This window comes from Ambystoma mexicanum, chromosome 11 (assembly GCF_040938575.1).
Source record: "Ambystoma mexicanum isolate Mex_15411 chromosome 11, UKY_AmexF1_1, whole genome shotgun sequence".
In the NCBI taxonomy this organism is placed as follows: domain Eukaryota; kingdom Metazoa; phylum Chordata; class Amphibia; order Caudata; family Ambystomatidae; genus Ambystoma; species Ambystoma mexicanum.
The window spans coordinates 210,907,327-210,933,749 of NC_090934.1; the positions used below are offsets into that span (position 1 = coordinate 210,907,327).

The following is a 26,423-nucleotide window of genomic DNA, read 5'->3' on the forward strand; positions in this document are numbered from 1 at the left end:
AGGTCAACGCTGTGGCCGTGATGCTGGACGCCCAAAAAGTGTTCGACATGGTCTCGTGGCAATATCTGTGGGCGGTGCTGGAGAGGATGGGAATAGTCCCATACATGATGTCCTGCATTAAACTGCTATACACCAAACCCGTGGCCAGAGTCCTGGTTAACTCTCGCCTGTTGGCTCCCTTCTCCCTCCAGAGGGGGACACGACAGGGGTGCCCGTTTTCTCCCTTGTTATTCGCGATGGCCATCGAGCCCATGGCTGATAGTGTACGAAAAAACCAGGTGCGCAAAGGGATTCGTCTGCGGGATACGCCCAAAATGATATCACTGTACGCTGATGATGTGCTTCTATATATTAGAGACCCCTCAGTCCACCTCGACCCGATCATGCGTGAAATTATCAAAATTGGCACATTTTCGGGCTTCAACATAAATTACTCTAAAGCAGAAATCTTTCCCCTCACTCCTGCAACCTCCCAACCTGCATGCAAATTCCCTCTCAAATGGGCACCTGAGGGCATCAAATACTTAGGGGTCCAGGTGTCCCTCTCAAAATCCTCCTTATTGTCTGATAACTATGGGGCTGCCGCGCAATATGCTAATACCAGGATGGAAAGATGGCGAAACCTCCCCTTTTCACTATCAGGGAGACTGTCCCTCATAAAAATGATAATTGTTCCAAAACTTCTGTACATATTTGCTAACGTTCCACTTTGGCCCGGGAAACAGTACTTTGCGGACTTGCACGCAGGGTGCGCCCGTTTTCTTTGGCATTCGGGGGCCGAGCGCAGAAAGTGGCAGCATATGACCCTACCTTACGAGAGGGGTGGCTTCAGTGCACCTGATCTCACCCAGTATTGGATAGCCGCTCAGGCCCAGCATGCTACATACTGGTACCATCACCAGGAACCCCCCCCTGCATGTTAAGCTTGAAATCCTGGCGACCGAGGAGGTGCATGTCATGTCCTTGATCCTTTTTCACTCGTATCGATCGCAGGCCCCTGCTGACCCAGTGGCCTCCACTATACGGCTCCAACCCGTATTACAAATGGCTTCCCCTCTGGTCTTTCCCTGGCCTCACCCCCACACAGGATAAGCTCCTCATGCGTCACTGGTCGGACCTGGGATACAGATCATTCTCCGACCTGTTCCCCGATGGGAAATTCATCACCCCAGATACGTGGAAGCCACGGCACTCCAGGTCCTCACTGGAGCTGCTGCAATACTTCCGACGTAGGGCGGCAGTCCAAGACATGTGGCCTTCGTATCCGGACGAACCCTCTGAGTCCCCCGAGGTCTGCTACATTGCCAATTCCACTGGTGGTAGGGGCATTGTATCCTCCTTGTATAAAATGTTGATAGCGCGTGCTGTTGAACCCCCCACACGGTTTGGGATGCCTGGAGCCGGGATCTAGGATTAGACATCACAGATATGTGGACCAAAATGTGCATGCATACTCGCCAGGTTTCTCTTAATTCCAGAGTTAGATGTGTTCAATCCAAGCTACTCAATCGCCTGTACTACACTCCCTACGCGATTGGGAAATTTGCCCGGGATCAATCCCACCCCTGTCAAAGATGTAGATCTAACGAAGCGGACCACAAACACATGTTCTGGTCTTGTGGGGCATTGGCCCCGTTCTGCAATGCGGTGCTTGAGACCCTCTCTGAAATAGTAGGGTTCTGTGTAGATCCTGAACCTCTGTCTCTTCTGTTTGGGCTCTGGGAGGGGGCTGAGGTGAAACGGGAAGCTAAGTTTCTGAATGTGGCGGCGATTGTGGCCAAGAAATGCATTCTGCAATGCTGGAAGTGCAGATCGCCCCTTCCCTAGAAATGTGGCTGAAGGCCCTCACCTGGACACAATCATGTGAAGAAGACTACATTAACATGTTGCCTAGTAATGCTCGCCCTAAAAACATATGGACATAGTTTTGTAGTTATCTGAACCGCAAGGTGGACCTGGAGCTTCTGTCATCCCCTCCTCTCCTGATCAAGGGGCGGATCACACTATATGATAAATGCCTCTATTGTACTCAACCTCTGTTAGGATTGCATGTGACCTTCTGTAGAACTTGTGCTTTATCATTCACGCTTCAAATATGAAATGTGTGTCGTCGTCGTAACTTGTACTGTACCAGCTGCTACTTCTTGCCAATAAAGAAAAGTTTTTAAAAAAAAGATAGTGCTGCCGCCCTAGTCAAGTCCATCGCAGACCTCAACAAAGGTGTAGTGGCAGTAGAGAGAAGGGTTGAGCTGGAGACCATGGTTGCCGAACAAGGCTGTGAGCATGAAGAGCTAACAAAAAGGATGCAGGACCTCGAACAACAAATGGAGCGGGTTTAGGACAGACGGGAGGATGCCGAGAACAGATCCAGGCAGAACAATATACGCATCCGGGGGATCCCAAAATCCGCCGCAGACGTAGACCTGCAACAATATGTGACAAATCTGTTCTGGCACATCCTGCGCTCGGAGGACGAGAAGGATATCATTCTAGACCGGACGCATAGGGTCTTTTCAGCGTTTCAGCTCAAGAAAAACCAGATTCCAGATGTGTTGACCCAGGTACACCTATTCCAACTGAAAGACCTCATCATGCGATCCGCACGGGAGAAAGAACCCACAAGCTTTCGATCCACACCCATTCACCTGTTCCAAGACCTGTCTTAAGCTACTCTGAACAAGAGGAAACGGCTGAGGTTCGTCACAGACTGGCTGAGAACAAGGAAGGTGCGCTATCGTTGGGTGTTCCCGACTGGTCTACGCTTCGAATGGAAGGGTCAGAGGTACACGATCACAAGGGAGGAAGATATGGAGGAGCTCATGGGGGAGGGGGAAGACCGTGAAGGCAAAAATCAGGCGAGGTCCCCATGTGGGAGTGAGGAAAGGGAAGACAGATTTGAGAAGGAACAATGGAAACCAGCGCCCCAGTTGAAGTTTACTGGGGTAATACAAGTTTAGGAGTTGTGGGGATGGGGGGGACAGCAAAACATATAATTGGGGTGGAGGACATACGAGACACCTAGTGGGGTGGGCCAGTTGAAGAGTATTGGGTTGGGCACAATGCTCCGGTACATTAATGGCTGATTTAACCCAATTACATTAAATGTCCAGGGGCTCAACTCCCCAGTTAAAAGGAAATCCATAATGAACAGGCTTTGGGACATGCGGGCCTCAGTTGTATGGTTGCAGGAAACGCACTTGCTCCCGGAGGATGAACATAGGCTAAGGCATAGGGCCTTCCCCATGCAATTCTTTGCTTCCAGTGGGACAAAGAAAGGAGAGTGGGCATCTTACTGGCTAAAGGGATCAAATTTGAGAAGCAATTTATAAAAAGGGACGCGGAGGGCCGTTATCTGGTGCTGGGAGGGACTTTGATGGGTCAGTAGGTTACATTGGTGCCTATTTACGCCCCCAATGAGAGGCAGGATCGCGTCCTACTGGAAATGCGGGCCAAAATTGCAAAGTGGCGGGTGGGGCAGATCTTGATTGGGGGTGATTTTAATAGCATAATGGATGCGGTAATGGACAAAACCCTCCCTTCTACTTCCAGTGATTCCATGTTCAGACAGGCCCTGGCAAGATTCATCGGGGAATTACATCTAATAGAAACACAGCGGTTCTTCCGTCTGCACGAAAAAGCATACACCCACTATTCAGCAGGGTGTCTAGTCAAATGGTTGACAGACAAATGGTCGACACAATTTGGTCGACAGGACAAATGATCGAATTTTTTTTTAGATATATATATATTTTTTTTAGGTTTTCGTTTAGGGAATAAAAGGGTTTTTTTTAGCAAAAAAAAGGGGGTGGGGGGTTGACACCCCCCCCCAAAAAAATGAAAAAAACAAAAAAATAAAATTCGATCATTTGACCTGTCGACCTTTTGGTGTCGACCATTTGTCCTGTCGACCATTTAGATTCGACCATTTGACCTACAACCAGTACACAAGGACCATTCCCAGATCGATATGGTGCTCATCTCAGACACTCTGGTCCCACAAATCACGGGATTGGAAATAGGGGTGTGATGCCTATCGGATCATGCTCCGGTCTCCCTAAAACTGGAGCCACTTACCCCACGGCCGCAGATCCGTAAGGCATGGCGTCTAAACAAAGTGATTCTGAAAGATCTAGCTCTTAGAGCAGATATAGAGCAGGCCCTAAGGAATTACTTTCAGGAAAATGTCACACAGGAGGTAGATTGGGCTACTATCTCGGAAGCAAGTAAAGCAGTGGTACGGGACGAGTTCATAGCGCACACGGCGAGCGAGAGAAAGGAGAGGGTAAGGCGAGAACTGGAGGCCAAGGTGAAGAAAGCCGAGTCGGAGTACAAAGATAAGGGCTCACAAAAAGCTTGGCAGGAATTGAAAAAAGTCTGAGTGGCCCTAGAGACGCATCTGGCCGATGAAGCTGCACAACTCCTTTTACAGACCAAACAGTCCTACTAAATAAATGGGGACAAAGCCAACCGATTCCTGGCGGCCAAACTGAGGCAACAGAAAACCCGAAATCGTATTGTCCAACTTAGTTCAGGGAGGGAACCTGGTGAGAGGGGAGAAGAAAATAGAGGAAGTCATGTACACATATTATACTGATAACCTGGAAGGGGAGGACTTGGAGAGAGAAGCGCAGGTAGCATTCCTAGAACAGGTGACCCTGCCGCAAATTCGTGAATCGGACAGACAAATGCTGGAAGCACCCATATCTGAGGAAGAAGTGGGGGAGGTTATAGGGGCATTGAAGGGACATAAATCTCCAGGCCCGGATGGTCTAAGTAATGCGTATTACAAAACATTCAGGTCTATCCTAGTGGGCCCCCTAACGAAGATCACGTGGCCATTGGGGAGACAAATTTTCAACCGAACATAACATCTCGTGTGGAGTTCCACAAGGAGCTAGTCTGTCACCACTGCTCTTTAATATCTACATACGCCTCCTGTGTGAATTACTAGAACAACTCCAAGTGTTTTTCACTAACTACACTGACGACACCCAGCTAGTCATGGAATTGAGCAGTAACTACATTAAGGACAGTATTACACTGAAAATCCTCTACAAGAATATTGAAGAGTGGATGAATAACAATTGGATGTGCCTTAACAGCAATAAGACCGAGTTAATGGTATTTGGATCCACCCAGGCGCGTGCCAAACTGTCATCCGACTACAAGGCATTTCAAATCAAGGAATCTTGCATTGAAGTAGTTGGTAAGGTTAAAACACTTGGCATGACTCTGGAAGCATCACTCAACGCAGATGCTAAAGCTATGTACGTCAGCAAAAATTGCAACTACTACATTAGACTCCTTAAAGCAATTAGACCCTACTCAATGAAAGGAATTGCGCCACTATTGACAGAGCCACCATTCTATCGCGTTTGGACTATGGCAACGCACTCCTTGCTGGTGCCAGCAAGCAAAGCTTACACAAGTACCATCTAATTCAAAATCAGGCGATAAGAGTTATCAAACAAAAATCAAGGAAAGATCACATTAGCGAAGCCAGACACGACCTACACCGGTTGAAAATGGAAGACCGCGTACAATTCAAGTCCCTGTGCCTAACCCATAAATGTCTTTATGGTAAAGCACCTGCCTACCTATAAAGCAAACTCACATCCTACAACCCAACCAGAACATTAAGATCTGAAGCCAACGGCTTGATAACATCTTTAAAATGTAAAAAAGAACTCGGTCTAGGAAGAGCTTTCCCCACCCGTGCGGCAGCCTTCTGGAACAAACTCTACTCCTTTTGCAAGAAACTTAAAACCATGCTCTTTAAATAATTCCATATAGGATTCCTTGACCACTGCTGGCTTAATCTTTCTATTTTCTGACCTGTCCCATCTCCTGTCTTGTCTTTTACCGTTTGTCCTTTGTCTTCACGTATGCGCTCCGATGCTTGCGAGCAGTCGGCGCAATATAAATAAACAAATAAAAAATAAAATAAAAATAACTAAATTATTTAACCACATCCATGGTACGGGGCGAGCCTCGGGATATGGGACCAGCTACTACGGTACTACTGCTAAAACCAGACAGGGACCCCCTAGACTGCTAGTTATCGCCCCATTTTGGTGCTGAATGGGGATGCAAAAAGGGTTTCCACGATCCTGGCTCGAAGGCTGGCAAATGTCCTCCCGAAGATAATTCACTCAGAACAGGCGGGTTTTGTGAAAGGACGGCATACTCATGACAATATTTTTTTGTTTTTGTTTATTCTATTGGTTTGTAATTAAATCTTTAAAATACATAAATGTTACAAAACAGACAAACAACATTCATCCATTTCCCTTTCCCTCATTATTCTACAGAAGTATGGTATCCCACTATCCCAAGAGATGTACCACATCCTTAGTCATTATTTATAGCTACATTAGGGGTCAGCAGTCGGTTTTCAATTATTGCTAAAAGATGTGTTACAGGCAAGACTAGTTTCATATCACTTCCATTAAACATTTGTTGCCACCAATCTTCAGCGTCCATTGACGGGTGGGAGTCGCTCCAAGGGCCCAAAAGACGAGTTCTTTCCTTTCTTAGCCCAACGCAGAAAAGCATCAAATGTTTCAAAGTTTCAGGTGCTTGTAGACAGCAACGACAAGTTGGATCTAAATTTGCGTATGTTGACCAAGCCCGTAGCCGCTCTTTCGTTTTGAACCCATTTAGCCTGAAACACATGAACAGTTTTCGGGCGTGCGGGTCCGGAAACAGTTCAACGTATTTTTGTGGGTTATTATATGCCCGGGCTTCAGTTCGAACCTCACACATTATTTTAGAGGACGTTCTTTTTGAACATGTTAGTTCCCAATCCTCACGCCATATTTTTATTTTTGCTGCATTCCGGTTTCCTTGGAGAGTATCTAGCTTGATGTCATACTCAGACATAAGCGCTTCACATCGTTTCATCCACAAAGCCAGGACCGCAGGTCCGGAGGAAGTCGCACCATGGAGTACACCAAATTGCGGAATCTGTTCGCTAGTTCTCGTTTTCCGATAAAGTGATAACAGATTCCAACAAACTCTCGCATGAATTGAAATCAATGATAGTTCATATCTTATAGAGGACGTAGCCGTTCCTTTTGGCAACTTGAGGGCTTTGGTCCAAAAAATATTCTCAAGAGTAGACCATATCTCCCATGTACAACCCAATGCGTTTTCTGCCCCATACGTAAGTATAGGTATCATCTTTTGCTCATAAAAACGTGCTGCTTTCAGAGAAAATTTCCCATATTTATTGTTTATCACCTGCGCTTGACACACCAATTGTTTGCATTTACGTTTAATCTCAATTTTCCATGGTTCGTCACTGAGGCTGGAACTGAGCATCATTCCAAGGTATTTCACATTAGGCGAGATCGTTAGCTTTTCTTGGTTTAATGACCATGTTAAATTTTTTGCAAGCCTAGTTTTGCCACTTTTTAGATCTTTCAAGACCAATATTTCACACTTCTTTGTATTAATAGACAGATGGTTTTCGATCACATATTGCTGGATTGCATTGATTTTCCTCTGTAAACCGATCGGTGTTAAATCCAACAGTATGAGATCGTCTGCATACAACATCCAGCTCAGCCAGGATTTATGCATCTTCGGTGGAAAGGTGTTTAAGCCTTCAAGGGAGTATCCAATATCAGAAATTAACAACCCAAATAATGCCGCTGCCAGCGGGCAGCCTTGCTTGACTCCCTTAAAAGTGTTAATTGGTTGAGACAACATACCAGTTTGGTCCAAACGAACCCTTATAGAGGTTCCAGTGTGTAATCCTTTTATAGCGGCAACTAGGTCTTTCGGGCAGCCCCATTCTCTCATTTTGTTCCATAGCCGTGCTCGATCTATTGTGTCGAATGCATGGGAAAAGTCAATGAAAGCAAGATAAACCATTGTTTGGGTTCTAATTGCCTCCATTTTAAGTATATTTAACAATAATAGATTCAACGAGCATCCAACCTACTTGACAAAACCAGTTTGTCTAACATCTACATGTTTCGAGTGAGTTGCCCATTTAACTAGCTTATGCTGTAACATGGTCGCATACACCTTCCCTAAGACGTCGAGCAAGGCGATCGGCCGATAATTTTTAGGGCATGTTCTGTCCCCTTTTTTGAATATGGGGACGATCACTGCAGATTTCCAGGATTGCGGTGTCTTTCTTTGGAGATTCACTCTCTTAAAGAGATCCACACAAAAATCTGCCCATAGCTCTGGGTGTTGCTTGATCGTAAAGTTAGTCAAACCATCGGGACCAGGAGCCCTGGAATTTTTGGCTTTATTGATTATACTCACGATCGCCTCTCTCGGGGTAAGTTAATGATCAACTTGCAACACAGTGATCGTCCGGGTTAGCATCACCTCCAGTGTCCTTATATAGTTCTTTAAAGTGTGAAATCCATGTTGTTTCAGATACCATAGAAGCTTGTAAAGCTGACTGGGATGCCTGTGTGTTGTTAAAAAGCTTCCAAAAATCACAGGACTTCTTATTATGCAAATTACTTAACATACATTCTGAATCGCCTTGGGTCATAATCACTTTATAAGATTTAAGCCAGTTTTTGTAATGTTGCTTCGCCTTTCTTATCTTCATGCAACGTATCTCTGGGGCGTCAGATCCTGCCTGCCGTATTATCCTTCTCATACCCCGTTTCTGTTGTAAGACGGCCAAATCAAAACAATGCGTTCGGTTCAACATAGTATGTTTAGAGCCGCCATTCTTGGTTTTAAAGTTTGCCAACAGCTGGCCATATTCTAATGTTGCAGCGTCGCTATTGAATTTATTTGTTATAAGTTCAACGTCCTTTTCAGCTAAACACAGGCGGACTCTACTTGCTCCCACATCGACTTTCACCTGCCATTTTGGTTTAGCACTTATATTTGTACTTATGAATTTCATCTTTAATATACCATGGTCACTGTTTGAATTTCGTTGCACTTTTAATGAAGTTACCCGTTGATGGAAATCGGCAGTGACAAATATATAGTCAATGGTAGAACCCTGAATTCCACGCTTCCACGTCAAAGCCGGCGGTATATCGCCTGACGTACAACCATTAAGCACCTGCAAATTTATTGTGCCCATTTCTTTCATCCATTTAGTTGCCAAATTCTTTATCTGACGGGATTTCGACTGGAAGCAATCCATGTTCAGATCGCCGCAAAGGCCTATATTGGCTCCCTCTTGCTCAACCAATAGGCGATCGATGAGACGTGTAACCTCATCAATGAACACATTGGTTCCAGCCCTCGCATGGTTCCAATATAAGTTCAAAATAGTTGTTTGTTCTTTACTACTCGAATGTTTGGTCAGTTTGACAATCGTAGACTCTTGGATGAAAGGTGAGTGATTAATCGATTTTTCAATGCTATATCCGGATGATCGTTTTACTAGAGTTATAAGACCAGCCATAGGACGTCCTTTCGCTACTTTTATGGCTGGATTTATAGCTATCTCAAAATCTGATGCAACAGGGCTACTGCTTAACCAAGTCTCTTGCAAGCATACTATGTCCAAACCTCCCAACCTCTCAGTATTCATCAAATGAGTAAAGCCGCGTGAGTTCCAAGAGCCTAGTACACAATGCTTCACGGCGTCCGCATCCTGGCATTATCGTTCACAGCTATTATTTAACGTGCCGGCCAACCATTGCCAGTGTTTCGCCCTGATTGCAGATATTTGTAGGGAAATCGGGCTCTAAGACGCTTTGTTGCATTTTACCTTGTATTGTTATAGTGAGTTTCTCGCTTTCACCTTCGGGTACAGATTTTTTATCTTCATCCGACAAAACCCATTTTTTTCCGTGCTTTACGGTCCTGTTTTGAACAATGTTTTCGCCAGATTTTTTATTTTCATCCAACAAGACCCCTTTTTCTCAGAATTTGAGGCCCTGTTCATGTTATGTCTTGTCGTAGTTGGCCCAATCAGTCCTGTATTGGCTAATTCAGTTGATAAGACTGACGGTTTTAATTAGATAGAGGTACGGGAGGCTTGAGGCTCAGTCGCCTTCTTGGTCTCGCAATGAGCTCCAGAATCCCCGTCGTCTAATTTATAGACATCAAAACCCAATGAAAAGAGTGACACATTTGCCTCCAAAATGGAAGTAGCTATTAAGGACGAGGTGATGTGTAAAACCACTTTATCATTCTTTTGCTCATCTGGAAATTCCACAATCTTTAAATCCTCAGTGGTAACTGCACGTGAAACCGGTACATGATGAAGTAACTTAATAATGTTAGGACTGTTTAAAATCAACCTGTCAGATGAATTTGGCCATGAGGGCTTTGTTCCTTACACCCGTATCAAATTCACTAGCTGTATGTTTAGCCCGATCATTCCTGTGCATGTCATTTTGCTTTACAAGCTGCATTTCTTGAAATTTAACCTGTCTACATGATTGATTCTCATATAGTTCAATCTCAGTCCGGTCATAGGACCCCCTCCTTCCAGACTTTGTAAGACAGGTTCCAGACTTCTTATCCCTTTTTTCCTGCATAGTCAGGAAGGTCACGTTATTTAAATTTCCGTTTATCGACGTTAATGCTGTTTTCGCTTTGTGGTTACTAGCCAACCTTTCGAACAGCTGCACTGGTTTTGACATGACGGCCGGCATGTGCTTTAGGCAGGTTCCATGTAACTTATTACGTTTTTCTTGTAAGGTCAAAAACATTGGACTTTTTAACTTCTCAGTCATATGCGCTGATTGCATTGCCGTTTCGTTGGTATGAGAGGCACTATCAGGACACTGCACTATTGCAACCTGACTTGCTGCAGTTGTCTGTACCTTCGGTGTTTCTTTTTGCAAAACGACAAATCTGCCGTCTATGCGATCTTTCTCCAGGAAGAAAGCTTTAGGACTCTCTTTATTATTACTTTGAGCTTTACCGACAAGAACAGTTGGCTCCTCAAGATCTTCATATTCAGGATCGTTATAAGTTGACATGTTTAGCAACTCGGATGATAATTCAGACACCTCTATGATTTCATCACTTGAGCCTCCTTTCGTCACGCTTTCATTCGTGGGTATAATGAGGGATTTTTTAGATTCAGTAGAGACAGACTCAAGCTTTCCATTAGCAAGTATGTGTACCACTTTAATATTCCTTAAAAATGTTCTGGCCCTGTGCATTTTTTTTCTCTTTTTCGCTGGTTGATTTTTTGTTTTTTTACACTGCTGAACAATCTGCTTTTTTACAGGTCCCATACTAGGTGGTTTCACAGCTTGTTTTTCAAATAATGGGAATAACTTTGGCGCTGGATTTGAGATCGCTATTTTGTCACCTAAGCCAACTTTATTCCGTTCAATATTACTATTAGACGTAGATTCGTCTCGAGTAATTTCAAGTGCCGGATTTGCTGAACTGCGTGCTTGCTCAAACGCAGTGTGGAAGGACACATCAACAATTTCCTCAATCGGCAGTATAACTGGGCCCAAATTTCCTGTACTCATCAACCTTGTAGAGACCCTTGCTGCGCTATTCTCTGGTTCATCTATGGTTAAAATCGGATCTGACTGCCGGGTAGACAACTCTTCAAGATTAGATTTTATACCTTTGGACTCTACTTGATTATCCTGAGTCACCATGTTTGCAGTCTGTAAAAAAAAAGTTAGGTACACATTTGTTGGGAGCCTTGATGTTAACTTTTAGTAAGGGCTGTTCAGAATGTAGTTCAGGATTGAATACTTTGTTTATAAGATACGAAGTCTCCATTGTTTTCGTATTGCTGTAGAAAGCAGGATGTACACTGCCCTCAGATTTCTCACTAAACTCTCCGTTTTGAAGGCCACGTGTGTCTTTTTTGAACAAGGCAAGAGCTTCTTTTGCGACCTCCGCAAACAATTTTTTGTCAATTATATCATTCTTTTTTTGCTCTTGTATCAACTTATGCCATTCGTTGCTCTTTCCAAAACCCTCATGCATTGAGCGGTTAGTGTTGGCACAAATTTGTTTCAATTCTACCACTTTCGAATTTAGCAAAGCCACTACCGTAGTTAAATCTCTTGTAGCATCATATAGGTGTTCATACAACTTTGTAAATGGGGCCAAGGAGATAGCTAGTGAGGACAAAATCAATGATTGTAAATCTGAAGAGGTCATGACAGTACTTGATTCGGGACCTTGTGGCAGTGTTTTTGTACACTCGGGTAATAGATCTATACTACATCTTTTTCTCCTAATTTTAGGGAATGGTCGTTCCATGAAGGACGAGTTTGTTGTCTCGTCTCCATCAGAATCATCAGCATTGGGAACCACGGATCCATTTGCATTACTTATACTTGGACTTCTGCGAGAGGCACAATGTTTGCCATTATGCAGTCTTTTCTGAGATGATAATGGTAAACCTGAAGTGTCATAAGCATATGCAGGCAATGTTTCGTTTTTCGACATTTTTGCACGTTTAAGGGGAACATCAACCAGGGTCATCTCACATGGATCAATTAAAACGTTATTAGTCCGTTTCAAAAGTGCTTTTAAGCATTCTTCATCAATAAGAGGTGTGGCCGCACTCGCAGAATTTTTGTTGCCCTTAGTCAGACTAAATAAAGTTTTCAAAACATTATTTGCGATTTCCAATGAATCGCGTCGCATATTGGGCTTTGAAGGTGGTTTTGGAGATGGTAACGAGTCAGATAACATCCCTTTGTTTAAGTCGGCGGCCATGTCTGCGCACCACTCTTCACCAGTAGTAGTATTATAATTGGGCTTAGATGTTCTTACCAAGTCTAGTAGTGATCTTACAGATGTCTCCGGATCAACGGGTAGCCGTGGGACCACTCGATAGTTGACTCCAGGAGAACTCGTCTCCAACGGAAGCTCGACACAGGAGTCTCCATCGATTATGCTGCACTCGGCAGCTTTGGTCTCAGTCATCAGACCATCTCGATTGACGCCCACGACTACCCACCTAGGTGGCTCGTACAGCGTCGACAAAGATCCGGCGTCCACCGGCTCGACCCCAACGCACCGAGTCTCTCCAGGCTCTGCGGCTTCCACGACCTCCCACGGCAACCCTCCGGGCTCCGCAGGGCAGTCCACACTCCCCGCCACCACCTCAGCACCGACACACTCCAGAGGTAAGATTACCGGTGATTGTGAAGTTACAGAGGTAGACTTTGCTGGATTTTGTGATGGATTTATCATTCCGTGATCACTCGATACCACTTCCCTGCATGCTGTCTTACGGATATCATTATAAAGTCTAGGCATAACTTCATCAGGATCAAAATCAAATTGTGTAATCCTATTTTGTGTGCATCTATCCTTGCTTTTTGTCGGGGAGTCATGCAAAACAGCGAGGTTATCATTTTTAGCCGTAGGCGCTCTAACAAACACGTCATCGGCCACATTAGCCAACTCTGACTGTGGCAATGGTGACAGTGTGATCGAAGAATTGTGTGTATTTGGTAAAAAAAGGGGAGCAGTCAGTTCACTTGTAACCTCGCATGTGGAGGTACACGAGTGGTAATTACTTTCTTTTCTTGCATGGGTAAGCTGTGACTCAAGAATTTAAGTGCTGTCTGCATCAACCTCACGTCGCTTTTGTGCCCGAGTTTTCAACATCAAATGACAGGCGTACCTTTTACTTGTGTTTGTTGTGTTTTGTCCGTCACACTCATGATGGACACCGTCAGCGGGGGCACTCCGTCACCCGCCACACAGCCCAACAGCTCTCCTTGTCAGCCCTTCGCTCCTCAGGGCTTAGCGCCGTAAGGGCGGCGGAGGTGGCCTCTTAACCCCTGACCCAGCTGACGAAGGGCTGACAAGGCAGCTATGGGTTTAAAGGGGTAGGCACACGCACCTCCCGTCAGGTCCGATGTTTTCCAAGGTAGATATTAAGTAACAGCACAGAAGAAGGCACTCGCCACAGCCCAACAGCTCTCCTTGTCAGCCCTTCGCTCCTCAGGGCTTGGCGCCGCAAGGGCGGCGGAGGCAGCCTCTTCACCCCTGACCCAGCTGACCACCTGACAAGGCAGCTATGGGGTTAAAGGGGTAGGCACACGCACCTCCCGTCAGGTCCGATGTTTTCCAAGGTAGATATTAAGTAACAGCACAGAAGAAGGCACTCGCCACAGCCTAACAGCTCTCCTTGTCAGCCCTTCGCTCCTCAGGGCTTATATTCATAGGGCCATAGATGCGAAAGAATGGGGGCGACGGACAGGGCAGAGGTTCTCGGTGCTGGCGTTAGACGCCTTCAAAGATTTTGATAGCCTACTTTGGGGATTTCTACAACTTACCCTTGGAAAATTCAGGTGCGGGCCAACTTTACCCTTGTGGTGATGGCCAACTGTGTGAACCTGTCTACACGACTAATGATCAATGGCCAGCTCACAGACAGTATTCCCATCCGGAAGGGTACGAGGCAGGGGTGCCCGTTGTCACCGCTGATTTTCGCCATGGCAATGGAGCCGATGACTCAGCGATCCTGTGACGATCCGGGAATCCAAGGCGTGGAAGTGGGTGCTAGTGGGTCCCAGAAGGTAGCTCTTTATGCAGACGATATCCTCATGTTCTTGAAAGACACGATTAACTCACTCCCAAAAACTATAGAGCTGCTGGACAGGTTTGCAAAGGTCTCGGGGTTTCATATCAACTATCCTAAATCTAAGGCACTTAACATCACTGAGGCCACAGAACAAGTGTCGGAATGGGAAAGCCAGTATCCTTTGAAATGGGAACAGAAAGCCGTAAAATACTTGGGTGTTTACTTAACCCCCACCTATGAGAGACTATATGGGGCTAATATCCCGGGTCTGTTAAAATCATTGATAGGAGATCTTAAACAATGCAATATGCATGAGCTATTGTGGCTTGCACGCATAACAGCAGTTAAAATGACCCTGCTCCCTACGTTCCTGTTTGTGACAGGTGCCCTCCCGATACGTATCCCAGGCCCAGCAATTAAAAAACTGCAGGGAGATGTGATGTCTTTATTTGGAGGGGGAAGAAACCAAGGGTTTGCAAGAAAGTCCTATTTAGACCACAAGCTCTGGGGGTTGGGGGTGCCGGAATTTCACAGGTATTTATGGGCAGCCCAGATAGTGCCCATGTTGCAATGGTCACCTAAAGACAACCAAAATCAATGGGCGACCCTGGAAAGGGAGGCAACTAAGACACTCTTGGAAAGCCTTGGCTTTCTCGCAGCACAGCATAGAGGCAAAGAAGGCACATTACTGGAGGCAACCAAGGCCACCCTATGGTATTGGGACAAAGCACTAAGAGGGAGTAAGGTAAAGGTGGGGGGTGGCCCTCATGCGCCGGTGGCACATAACCCGGACTTCACGCCAGGGAAGCGGCCTGACCTTTGGGCGCACTGGGGAGGGGGGGGGAACAGGCCTTAGTGCTGGGAGATTTCTACGCAGAAGGGTCACTCCTAACCTTTGAAAACTGCAGAGCCGAATTTCATATCCCGGAGAGGGAACGCTTCCACTATATACAACTTAGACATTCTATCACTAACACAAAGGTTCGGGAGGGAGCGATTAGGGGCCCAATAGGGCTGGAACTCACGGTACAAGAGGGACGGCTTGAGAAAGGGGTATCGAGACTGTACCGGTTGATGGGGGTGGCGGACCCGGAGAAATTCTCCCGTACTTGCAAAGATGGGCGGTAGATGTGGGGCAACCAATCTCGGGGGAGACATGGGGTCGCATATGACATCGAGCCGCCAAAAGTTCCAAATGCACCTCATTTAAAGAGGCGGCGTACAAGCTTTGCCTGCGTTGGTACATGACACCACTGCGTATGCATTCCATTAGCCCAGACTATCCCATGTCATGCTGGAGGGGTTGTGGACAACCCAGGGACCTAATCCGCATGTGGTGGACCTGCCCAATGGCGGAGACTTACTGGAAGGAGATCCTGAGCCATATAAAAGAGATGACGGGGACACAACTGCTGTTTGACCCGGTGGTGGTTTTACTGGGTGAAGCGGTCAAAGGGAGTTATGCCAATTCTGGAAACAGGGCTAGCCTTATCACTCGTATGCTGAGCGCGGCTAGAATCACCCTGGCGCAGGCATGGAAGAACAAACAGGGGCCGGTAGTGGCCATGTGGTGGGTGAGACTATGGGGAATGATGGCCATGGAGAAGGTGACGACAATGGCTTATGGCTCCTACTCAAAGTATATGAATACTTGGATACCGCTTCATGAGTTCATGGACGAAAGGGAGCAGATGTATTTCAAACCTAAGTTACTTTGCAAGGTTTCCATCATTTGACTGGGTGAGTCTTGAGTTGAGAGGATGACCAGGCTCGTGGAACTCCCAAAGGTGTTGAAGGGAGATGCTATACTCCACCCAAATGTTGAGAAGTTATATTGGCTGGGGGGGAGTTTGTCAGGGGTGGAGTTGCAACAGTTAAAACTCATGAGCAGATGGAACTTAATGACAGGGGCGGATAGCGGGGAGGATAAGGATGATGCTATTGTTTGCTGCCCCTGATGTATGCATGTCTGTAATCTATGCTCTTGAGAAATAAAGTTGATTAAAAAAAATAGAATGGTGGAAAGGGTAAAACAGTGTGTGGAGCAGCAATGTTGCAAGAGGGCTTGCAGTTGCTATTTTGATCCAGCACCAAACGGAGACCCATTAGCTGAGGAATGCAAAGATAATATGGAGGGAGGCACAGACATGCAATGTGTGATGGAAAGCAAAGTGGAGAAGAGAGGCGCGCGAATGCACCATGAGTGGCTGGGGAGGGGGTGGGGACACCAAAGAGGGGACGTCGCTCCAAACTAGCTTCCCGCACTTTGTGCCCTGCTGGGCTTGCCTGTTAGGTGCACCACACTCCCTTCGTTATCCGCACTGTCCTCAGGGTGGGTCTCCTCCTCCCTTAGTCTGCTGTGCTGAACAGCAGTGTTATTAGGCCCCACAGCTTATCTGATCACTGGTAAACGGGAGTGTGTGCCCTAATGCCGCAAACATCCTAGATTGTGTCTCCCGCACTGACGACTTCAGAGCATATTACTGAAGGCAGAGTTCCCTCATCCGATACAATGTATCCCTACCCGCATTACTTGTCCGCCTGTATCTGAAGTTCTAACATTTGGATCCTGGCAGCGCGCCAGTCCGTGTGTCACAGTTGCAACTTGAGGCTCTCCGTGCCTCTGTCTGCGGCTAAGTTAATGTAGTTCCTTGTTGCAGCCCACACTTGTCACCTGCCAGCGCGGTCTGGCCCCGTCTGCACGCCTTCTTCCCCTTGTTCGGAACTGTCCGACAGCACACCAGCCACTCTCCGTACCCCACAGCAGGCATGTATGTTAGGCGGGGGCTCTCGTTTCAAATATTTACGCACCCCGTATTCCGGGTGCTATGCTGCGGTGAGCTGGACACGCTCCGCTATTCCTCACATCACACTGCGGGGGCTCTGATTACAGCGTTAGCATCCCCATTCAGCCGTACTCCCTCCTTCGGATCCTGTTTAAGGTGGACTTGAGAGAAGAAATAATAATTTACTTTGAGACCAACACTGGAAGTGTTGAGTCAGCTGGTACGCTGTGGGAAGCCTTTAAAGTGGTAGTGAGAGGGACAGCTATAGCTAAATCTAAGGGGCTGCAAGGAGGAATATTAACAAAACTGTAGGAAGCGGAAAAAGAGCTAGAAATAGCGTTGGGCAGAGTGGGTAGCACCAAGGACGATGCTGAAACCATACTCCGGCTGCAGCAGAAATGTGCGGGAGACTGGGAGAGACTGCAATCTGAACTATAAAAAGTATGTAGAGAGACAGCATGCGGGAGGAGACAAACCAGGGAGGATGCGGCCATGGTTATACAAAAGTGAGACCCCAGAACTACAATCAGAGCAATAACAAGGGAGGATGGGCAAATCGTGGACACCCAAGAGGGCGTGAATCGTGAGTTCCTTGAATACTATCAACAATTGTATGGGGATGAAGAAGGAAGCGACCGCAGGGAAATAAGGAAAACACTGGAAGACATAGGCATGCCACAAATCAGCACGGAGGAGCGACAGGATTTAGATGCCCCGATCACCCTAGAGGAACTTGAAGAGGTGGTAGTGCAACTACCCACTGGCAAGACTATGGGGGCTGATGGACTCCCTAGTGAATTTTATAAAATGTATAGAAATGAGATGCTCCCCCCGATTTTAGCAATGCTAAATGAGGCATACGAAACAGGAAGGTTGCCATAATCCCTAAGAGAGACGATCATCATTCCACTCCCTAAACCCAATAATCCTGGCAATGACTGCGGATCATTCAGACCGCTATCGATGCTTAATCAAGATAGAAAAATGCTCACAGCGGTTCTGGCAAACAGAATAATAATAATAATGAGATGGATCATTAAAAATTAATACACCCTGATCAGACTGGACATGTGCCACATAGGAATATATCCGAGTTATAGAACACACGAAATGGGACTCGGGCGAGATTGCAATCGTATCATTGGATGCAATACAAGCCTTTGATTCAGTCAAATGGCAGTGGCTGATTGCAGCACTGACTAATTATGGGATAGGGCCTGGATATCACAAATGGTTCAAATTACTATATAGTACACCGCTGGCCAGAGTCAAAACGGGAGCGATAATATCAGAGAGGTGGCAACTTAGTAGGGGTACTAGACAAGGATGCCCGTGGTCCCTGATGCTGAATATCTTAGCACTAGAGCCCCTGGCGATATACCTGAGGCAGTACGACATAAAAGGGATTGACATAAAAGGGGAGCCGCACTTAGTCTCACTATACGCAGATGACATGCTGTTGTATTTACCATACCCTAAAGAAAACCTCCAATATGTCCTGGAAGTGATGGAGCGATTTGCGTCGCTATTTGGCATAGCGGTGAACCCCAAAAATCATGTATATTTCCGCTGGGTAGGTATGTAGGGATCCCGCAAGATCAATTACAAATTTGACAAATACCATGGGAGATAAATACGTTCAGATATCTGGGGATAGACATTTACCACACAGTAGAGGCAGAACACCAGCATAATACTGAGAAAGTGGTAAAGAGGATTGAAAATAGTATGAGGTTCTGGGCAAAGCTCCCCTTGGCAATGATGGGAAGGGGGGCAATGCTGAAGATGGTAGTTCTGCTGAGATTATTACATTATTTTGGGAACCTACCATATCTGATACCAAGGTGATTTTTCGTTAAGCTACATAGCATATGCAGGGAATGTCTCTGGCACGGGACGAGGAACAGAATTGCCCTTTGGAAGCTACAAAACACGTCTGATAAAGGGGGTATAAAACTGCCAACTAGGAGATTTATTATCTAGCTAGCCAACTACAATATGTGGCAAAATGGTTATCGGAAGATCCAACCTCAGACTCTAGATTGCTGAGACTGGAATGTGCCCCGTTCTTCCTGAAAGAAGGGATATGGCTGGCGAAATTAGAGATGAAAGAGCGCCCAGAGATGATGACACTGGGATGGAAAGTATGCCGTGAAGCCTGTCAGGTTATGGAGAACCCAACCCCTTGGTCCCCACAAGTGCCACTCGTAGCATTGACGGGAAAAGATGGCCAGTTAATGAAGATGATTAGGAGGCACTGGGAACCGGTAGGGATAGCAACAGTGGGAGACATATGGAAGGGGGGAGGATAAAGGAAGGAATTTGGGATGTTGGTGGAGGAAACGGGGTTGCATACAGGACAATATATTACATATAATAGAATGGTGCAGCGGATCAAAGAGACATGGCGGGTAATTACGAGTTTGGAGGTAGCCATGGCGCTATTAGCACCATGGCTGCCTCCATACCCGGGTCCGGTCTGACTGAATGGGGACTTACCGGGTCATTCCGACCTTGGAGGACCCGGTAAGTTCCCATTCAGTAAACCATTCCCATTTGAGCCCCCATAGGGCTCAGTGGGAATGGGGAAGGCGCTAATAATGGGCCCGCAAATTGCGGGCCCGTTATTAGCTCCAAGGTCCCTTAACGGGACCCGCAGAGAATGGCTGATCAGACCAGCCGTTCCTGCTGAGACCCGCTAAGGCTTTACCGGCACCGGCATCCTTACCGGTGCACGTAAACCCTTACCGCCCAATTCGGAATGACACCCATGATCGGAAATGGCACTAGAGGAGCATCCGGACGCTGCCATAGAAACGATATACGACATAGCAGAAGGAGGGCACGAGATATCTAGAATATATGAGCTGGTGATGTCCAAAGCAGGGAAGGAAGTGGTACAACTAAGACGGGACCGGGAGGAAGAAGTGGGTGCTCCAATGACTGACGGGATGTGGGAGTGGGCCCAAGGGTACCACAAGAAAGTGTCAAGGAATGCGAGGCTACAGCAAATACAGCTATATATAACCCAAAGGGCATATATGACACCCCAAAGGATAGCTAAATTTAAAAACGCAGAAAGACAAACATGCCCCAAAGCAGCAAAGAAAATGCCGGGATGACGCATATGTTTTGGGCATGTCCAGAGATTGGGAAATTTTGGGAAGAAGTAGCCTACAGATTAGATGAAAAAGGGATTAAGATAAATGTTAAAACAGCATGGGTATGTCTGATAGAAGGGTTCCCCAGACCATGTAAACTAAAACATGTAAGTAAATTAAAGGATTTGGCATATATACTTGCTAAGCGTAGAATTGCCATGGGATGGAAGGCATTCTATAGACCAAGGATAGAAGTTTGGTGGAGAGACCTCCAGAAATGGACTGAAGCTGAAACAGCAGTGTGGCAGGAAGTTGGTAATAAAGGAGGGGATGAAGAAGCAGAATCCCTGACAGCCTGGAAACATTTAGTGGCTACACAGTATGGGCCCACTCAGGACTGGCCGAGTGCCCAGGACACAGCTGAGGATATAGAAAAAGGAACCCCTTTGCATGACGAAGAAGCAGATGGCGAAGTAGAGTAGGCTCGAACGGGGTGGGGGGGGGGGAACGGGAGACGCAGTAGACATTGATTGATCTGTACAAAATTTGAAATATTGTGACATGTACTGCAAGTTTTCTTCTGTGTTTGTTTGAGATAAAATCAATAAAACATTTTAAAAAAAGAAAAATGTTGTCAGAAGAGTGACTGTTTAGGAGGACTGAATTAGTCAAAAGTCATCTTGGTGGTGTGCTTGGAAGTATGGTCTAAAAAGTGCTAAAATGCAGAGTCTGGGAAGTGTGGTCAAAGTACTCCACAGTGTTTGTTTGGTACTGAAAAGTGTTACAATGAGACTCGTGGAGATCTATATCTCTTGGATCACTGAGAAAAGCATGCAAAAGTGAGACCAGATGAGAAGTCAATGGAAGACTAACGGAGGTGTGACCTGTCTCTTGGCTCCTGATAACATGAACTGTTTTTAGACGATGGAAGAAAATATTTTGTGAAATAATAAAAACAATACTTTGTTGAGAAAGAGGCAGAAAATGGGAACAATGTGCTCCATGCATATCAAGATATTTGGCTAGTAGATTTTAGGAATTAGTTTATGAAGGTGAAGGCACGCCCCTAAACGCTCACACTAGAAAAAATACAACCCGCTATGGACAAAGGCCCAAAAAAACTCTTGCAAGTATAACATGTTTTATTTCTACAAAAATAGGTATGTCGGCAAAGAACTGTGCGTCCATGGTACGTTCTGGTCAAAAAGCGTGAAAGCAGAAGTTTAAAAGGGGACACAGCGTCATAGATTACATAATTTGTATACAGTAGAAACCCACATGGCTGGTTGTGCAACCCAATACATGGTCGGCCTACTCCATAGGGGAGGCTAGGTCATTGGTCCTAGCCCAATCCGTCCAGCTTCCATCACATGGGGCTGCTGGGCTTGTTGTCTCCACCCAGGGAACCAAGGCCAAAGATGCAACTAGCTATATTTGCTAATAGTGCTACCTATTATTATACAGTGCATCTGGCATGCTCAAAGACTGGCACAGGGGGAGGTCTTGAGGTCGCACTAACCCACACATCCTTCATTCTGATCACGTCTCTCGGCTTCCAAGGCTTCAACCCTTGCTTTTGAACCATAATTTGTCCCTCCCTGTACCTCGCATTACAAATCATGTCATTATGAAAAAAGGTGGGACGACCATGCTCTTAGATCTTTTATGGTGGGTTGGTTTATGGTTGGTGGTCTGGGGTCACCTGGTATCTTGGATTTCAGGGGTTTTGGGACTGGGGCGGTTGTAGGTGCTAGAACTCGTACTTGGATGGGTGGGGGTCGGAGGCCTGCTCTGGCATGCTCGTGATACCACGTACACCAAGGCGCCCGGTACTGTCTCGTGGCCTTGCAGGGCACATTCTTTCTTAGAGCAAACATATTGGCACCAATTTTAGAACAAAGAAGAGTTTCCTGTGAAAGTTAGCAGGCTGGGCCTCTCTCATCTGCGCTATTCAGATTTCCCCCTCAGGCTTGCGTGTGTTAACCCACTTTTTACTGCATGGCCCCAGGCTTCGACTATGGCTATTTAGTATCTGTAAAATGGCGTCTACTTATATGCATGCAATATGTTGTTTTAAATATAAATTTGTTTATTGGTGTCATTGAGACGGCTTCATTCCACAGTTACGTTCTCAATAAACATACATAATTCTGCAATTCGTCACACATTACATTTGACATTGAACATCTTAAACCATTATACATAAACTTAAACTGTTCAATAAACCCAGGCAGGTGGGTACAGCTGGTCTCATTGGCGACCATAAAATTCTCTTATGTTAATCAAACTTTAGCACACTTCTTGGGGTGATATTATTTGGCTCAGGTTATAGGAACAAGATGCCAAGGAAGGGAGTGCTTAGCACGGCCTCACGGGCCTCGCCTTTTTTGTATATATATACTTATATACATACAGTTTTGTGTTTTCCATTGAGAGACATGTAACTAATTGATCGAATATTTGAAATATAACTTTGTTTATACATGAATCGGTTTTTTGGCTGATAGTTTATCGCACAGATTAAACTAACAGGATATCTAGTAAGGGTGGGCATAGCACGTCCGTACGGACTGCGCCTTCTTACATATATGTAATACATATATACATATACGTTTTTGTGATACTTATTGAGAGACTTGAAATTAACCAATCTAATATTTTGAAATATCAACATGTTTAGACACAAATCTGTTTTTGGACAACAAATATTTAATGGTTGTCCTATGTTAATTATTACAACTACAGCTCTGTAATCTTTGGGATCAGACCCAGGACCATATGGTGATGACTGGCCTAACTCCCGGAAAGGGTAAGCTCTAAAATTTGAGACATTGATGTCAAATAATGAGACAGTGAGAATTTAAAAATAGTAATGAGATATTTCTTTCTTTTTCTTGTCTTGTGTTTTCGGGTGTGTGCTTTCTCTACACTACCTTTCTGTTTGTACTGTGGCTGACATTTTATTTTGCATTTTTTTGCATTTATTGTTTCATTTTTGGATGTACTAATTGTCTCACAAATCCCGTTGTATCCCTCCCATTGCCAACCCCTTTCTCTCTGTCTGGTGCACTTTATAAATCGATTTTTCGTTGTGCTATTTCATTTTATTTATGAACATCCAATCATGACAATGGTTTTATGTGATTCTTATGGTTTAATTTGTATGGTTGACTTGGTATGGGATACCGTGTTTATTTTGTTTTATGTTATCATGTCTAATTAATCAATAATTTGTGTACACACACACATCGTTTGTTATTTGTATGTTTTGGTAGGAAGATATTTAGCCCTGTCTTGAGGAAGGTGGTTTGGGCCGAAACACGTGTCACATTAGGGGCTACTGAGCTTGAGAAACATTTAATCTAATAAAACTTTTTGTTACTTGGTTGGGCGCTCTGTGCTGGAGTTTTTTTCATCCAGATAAACTTAAACTGTATAGCTTGAGTTTGCAAGTCTAGGGTGAAGGGATTTTAGTTGATGCAGATAATTACTGATCAGGTGTGGACAATCGGGTCAGTAGCAATGTTACAAATTATCGTCTTTGTACTTGATTCAGTTTCTAATGTAGGCTAACATAGGATTCTCGTTAGGTCGTTCTTCTCTTTATACCTTCCAATCAGGGTGGGCGCAAATCTGGAGTATTCATTAATTCATTCAACATTTGTCTCCAATCCACCCCCATGTCCTCATCTACCTCAGTTGTGTTGTGTCTTTTTAGTATCTCCGTCTCTGCCATTCCCTAGCGGTGTGCAATATTTGGTATTAGCTCAAAAAAGCTCCTTCAGGCATTCCGTAGCGGTGGTGCCAATCCTGGAACGATAACAAATTCCCTTCTTTGTAAAGACCCCCCCAATCTTGTACACCCCCTGTGTCGTAATTTAGAGTAAAAGAGATTTGTCAGTATTTCACATAGTATATGATATGGTATTTATAACGCGCCTATGCACCAGTGTTTCAAGACGCGATGAGGCAAGGGGAGGACAAGACAACCATTTTACTACGCCTAGTGACATTCAGATCGCACAAGTACAGGGTAGAGTGAAGGGGGAAAGTGCCAGGGGAAGGGGAGGAGGAGAAGGGCAAGACCTAGGATCAAGGACAAGTCTCGTAGCGCGGCCAGCAGGTGGCAGTGCAAGGTTAGGGGCAGACAACACGTGTCTGATAAGTGCAGCTAGGAGGGACTGTAGGGATGCAGATACAGACCCAAGTGCAGGGTTGCCAGGAGGCAGTGCAGGTGTGCAGCGGTGAGGGCAGGGACCTGGGCCTGTAGTTAAGAGGGTAGCCAGGAGACCAGTGTGTAGTATCAGCCAGGAGATCAGCAGGGAAGAGAAAAGACAGAATCAAAGAGGAAAGTCTTGTGATGCTTCTGGAACTGGAGATGATTCTGCTCAAGTTTCAGAGAGACGGGGAGGCTGTTCCAAAGGGAGGCGCCAGCCGAAGAGAGAGATCTGCCCCCAACTCATTGATTGGAAAAGCGACTGACCCTCAAGGAGTTGCAGGTGGAGGAGTAAAGAGCTTGAGTAGGAAGGTACTTCCGAAGAGAGAATTGGAGATATTGTGCTCCCCTGCCCCAGATGTCCTTGTGAACCATGCAAAGGGTCTTTAACTTGATCCTTGCAGCCGCTGGGAGCCAATGGAGAGATTTTAGGGCTGGAGAGATAGGATCCCTGGGCTTGAGGCCAAGGACAAGTCTTGCAGTCATGTTCTGGATGAGTTGCAGAGGAAAGAGAGTAGAGGCAGGCACATTTATAAAGAGGCTGTTGCAGGAGTCCAGCCTAGAGAGAACCAGAGCTCTGGAGATCGAGAGCTTATGGGAGAAGGAAAGGAAGAATACCTCTGAGGAGGTGCAGTTGGTAGTTTGACTTCTTAGAGATGTCAGAGATGTGAGGAGAGAAGGAAAGTGCGAAGTCGAAGATTACCCAGAGGTTCTTGTCCTCACAGGTGGGAGCAGGAAGAGGGCCAAAGAAAGCCGGCAAGAGAATGGCAGGAAAGAAAGGTGCAGGTGTGCCGATGAGGAGGATCTCCGTCTTACTGGCATTCACGCAGAGATCATTGGCGGCACACCACTCCTTGATTACAGACAGACAATCCGGGATGAGAGAAGAAGAGTCATCAGACAGGAGCCTGAAAACGAGCTGTTGTCATCCGGATAGCACTGGAAATTGGCGCAGAGAGCAGCAATGCGGTGGGCGAGAGGTTCCAGGTATTGGTTGAACAACCAGGGAGAAAGGTTAGACCCCTGGGGAACACCATAGGTGGAGAGAGAGATAGAGGAGAGGAAGGCCCCAAGTTGGACCTGGGAGGGTAGGTGCGAGAGGAAAGACGTCAGCCGGGCCAGAACCTGATCAGTGATACCCCGATTACGGGTACTGGGCCAAAGCTCAATGGTAGGTACGGGCTATACAGCTGGGGGCAGCGTAGTTTTCTTGGTGTTTGTTTCCAAATCTCTCTTGGTACTGCATATATCTCGTTCTTCGCTATGCTTGCCATCGGGTCCCATAACAATTCTATTTCCTTCCTATGTGGCAGGAAGTCTCCCAACAATCGTCTCAGATCCCTTCTGGTTTATCCACCCAGTTGGAAACTGTTTGAAACTGGGCCGCTGCCTAATGAGTCTCAAAGTTGGGTGAGGTGAGTCCCCCTTCTGTATATGGCCGACAAAGAGTGTTTAGTGCTACTTGTCTACGATTCGAGCGCCATAGTAGTTCCCCTATTTTGGCATCCAGCATTTAAAAAACACTTTGTTAATCTTATATGGTAAGTTAACGAAATAGTAAAACAGTCTAGGTAACACCACCCTCTTACATAAGGCAATTTTTCCCATCAAGGAGAGCGGCAGGGATTTCCAGAATCCTGTTGAGTCTCCTATGTTGGACCCGTGCCCTCCTAGTGTTAAACATGAAAGTCTCCACCATTTTGTGAAAAATTGTGACACCTAAATAGCGGAAGGATCCGGGTTGCCAATGAATCCCCCATTGCGTGAGTAGATCTAGGGGTTACGTGCGCATGGATCCTAATGGGAATTCTAGGGATTTCTCTCTGTTTACATGGTAGCCAGTCAGCTTT

General features: G+C 45.8%; 1 protein-coding gene across 4 annotated transcripts in view; it reads left to right on the plus strand.

Annotated features, from left to right (window-relative positions):
- PIGV (phosphatidylinositol glycan anchor biosynthesis class V) overlaps positions 1-26,423 on the plus strand; it is a 449,007-nt gene that overhangs the window by 12,818 nt on the left and 409,766 nt on the right. For 2 of the 4 annotated variants that reach the window (XM_069622867.1, XM_069622866.1), the window contains exon 2: positions 23,103-23,166. The exons of the other annotated variants lie outside the window; for them this stretch is intronic. The gene's annotated coding sequence lies outside the window, so the exon portion shown is untranslated. The remainder of the gene's footprint in view (positions 1-23,102; positions 23,167-26,423) is intronic. 4 annotated transcript variants of the gene reach the window in all.